The sequence below is a fragment of the Bos javanicus genome, chromosome 11 (genome assembly GCF_032452875.1).
Source record: "Bos javanicus breed banteng chromosome 11, ARS-OSU_banteng_1.0, whole genome shotgun sequence".
NCBI lineage: Eukaryota > Metazoa > Chordata > Mammalia > Artiodactyla > Bovidae > Bos > Bos javanicus.
The window spans coordinates 66,923,626-66,926,252 of NC_083878.1; positions in this window are offsets into that span (position 1 = coordinate 66,923,626).

Sequence of the window (2,627 nt, forward strand, 5' to 3'; positions counted from 1 at the left end):
GGTCTAATTGTTACATTAGATGGTTGCCTCAACTCTCTGGGAATTCTTGACTCGCTGTGCAAACTTATAAGCACAGAGGAAAGGCTTGTCTACTGTAGGCATGATTCTAGCATCCCTGGTTAACTTATACCTTTTGGGGAAAAAATCTAACTTGCTCTTTTCTCTCAGAGTGATCAGGTTCATAGAGAAGGATCTCCCATTCTCCAGTTTGGAGATTACAGGCTGAGCTGTGCCATCTTATGAAAAGGAGCTAGAGTTCTCAACCTTCAGGCTATAAACTTTCATCTAATCCCCCTGTTTGCGAGTGGTGCCAAATGAGTGTTATCCATTCATCCATCAGCTGTGCTTTATGCCATAAATCCAGAGTTCCCTGTTTAATGATCTCCAAAGAACAGGTCTTCTCCTGGATAAGGTGGGAAAGACATTTAACTGTCTAAGGTTGGGAGAAAATCTGGAGTTCAATTTTCTCTTCCACACACTTTCCATCTCCTTGTTTTCAGCCTCATCTTTACTCTCAGTTCCAAAGTGCCAGAGCCTACTAATTCCTGGATTTTCTGGGGATTCAGTGGTGCAAACAGGGCTCTTTCTCAAGCTGTTTTCACTGATTTGGGGAATTTTGGCTTCTTGAACACCTAACTCTACCTGTTTTCCAATTTCCAAATACTATGGCTATTTTTCCTCTTTCATTTTTCTTTTCTTTGTTAAAAATTCCTTTGCAGTTGTTTTCATGGGCACTAGGAAGGATCAGAGATACATATAAGTATTCAATCTGTTATTTGTAATTAGATATTCAGCCCCTTATTATTATTTTCTTTTAGAAACTTGAAGCCTGAGGTCCAGGCAGGCTACAAAGCTGGTTGGAGACAACATTCAGGTAGGATTGGGTTCTTTTGGTTGAGGCCAAATGCTCTTTCTACTTGTTTTAGTCTGTTCTGGCATCTGTAAAAGAGTATCATAGACAAGGTTACTTGGAAAGAACAGAAATTTATTTCTCATGATTCTGGAGGTCAGGAAGTCAAAAATCAAAGTGCTGGCAGGTTCAGTGTCTGATGAGAGCCCAATTCCTGGTTCATAGACAGCTGTCTTTTCACTGTGACTGCATATGAAGGAGGAGGCAGACGGTAGCTCTGGGGTCTCCTTTATAAGAGCAGTAATCCCATCATCAGGGCTTTACCCTCATGACCTAAGAACTCCCAAAGGCTCCACATCCTAATATCATCATATGGGGCATTAGTTTTCAACATATGAATTTTGTGGGAGACACAAACTTGCAGAACATAACATCACTACTACCTCATCCTAACTCTGAATAGCCTCAAGAGACCTGATTTGATAAAGCTTAGCGAATTCCCTTTGTGATCTCAATGGCCAAGATCAAAGAGCCCACTCTGGCCTCCAGGCTGTTGATTCTACCTCTGCCCCATCTTCTTACCCACACTTCTTACCCATAAAGTTGTCATCTGTGCTTTGGAGAGCAACTATTCTCCCTCACAGTGGGCTAATACCTGAGGGAGGCTCCTCCTTTTTAGAAATTAATTTTCATAAAGATGGTGAAACTCCCCTGAATTTTAAGCAACATGATAGATCAGTTCAGTTCAGTCACTCAGTCATGTCCGACTCTTTGCAGCCCTATGGACTGCAGGACATCAGGCTTCCCTGTCCATCACCAACTCCTGGAGCTTGCTCAAACTCATGTCCATTGAGTCAGTGATGCCATCCAACCATCTCATCCTCTGTCAAACCCTTCTCCTCCTGCCTTCAATCTTTTCTAGCATCAGGGTATTTTCAAATGAGTCAGTTCTTCGCATCAGGTGGCCAAAGGATTGGAGCTTCAGCTTCAGCATCAGTCCTTCCCATGAATATTCAAGACTGATTTCCTTTAGGATTGACTGGTTTGGTCTCCTTGATGTCTAAGGGACTCTCAAGAGTCTTCTCCAACACCACAGTTCAAAAGGTTAATTCTTCAGTGCTCACATTTCTTTATGGTCCAACTCTCATGTCTATACATGACTACTGGAAAAACCATAGCTTTGACTAGATGGACCTTTGTCAGCAAAGTAATGTCTGCTTTTCAATATGCTATCTAGATTGGTCATAGCTTTTCTTTTTGCAGTGATTTTGGAGCCCAATAAAATGAGATATAGACTGACAAAATGATAGACATGATAGATATTTCCTCTCAAGTTGAAACACAACTAGACTATGAACTTATGTGTATAAGACAAAGGAATGTGGAATAATATAGAGGATGAGTTGGGGTGAGGGGGAAATGGCACCCAATCAGGGCTAGGATCAAATAAGGAAAATTAAGATGAGTCTTATAACAGGATGGGCTGGTGTGTGGTAGAGGAGGAGAAACTGGAAAGTTTTATCTGCTGAAGTTCTTATATTTGGGGGTTGTGACTATCTTAACTATAAAAGAGAAAAACTTGCCGTAATATGTGTCGAAATGTTAACTGGAGTCTGCTGTAATTCAGAACAATAGGTGCCTACAATGTTTGATATTTTATCAGTATCTACCTGCCAGCCCATGAACCCCTGAACATGACCCTGGAGGGAACCACTCCTGGTACATGAAAAACTGCAGGAAACCAACAATCCAATAGACCTGGGCCTCCGTTTCAGCA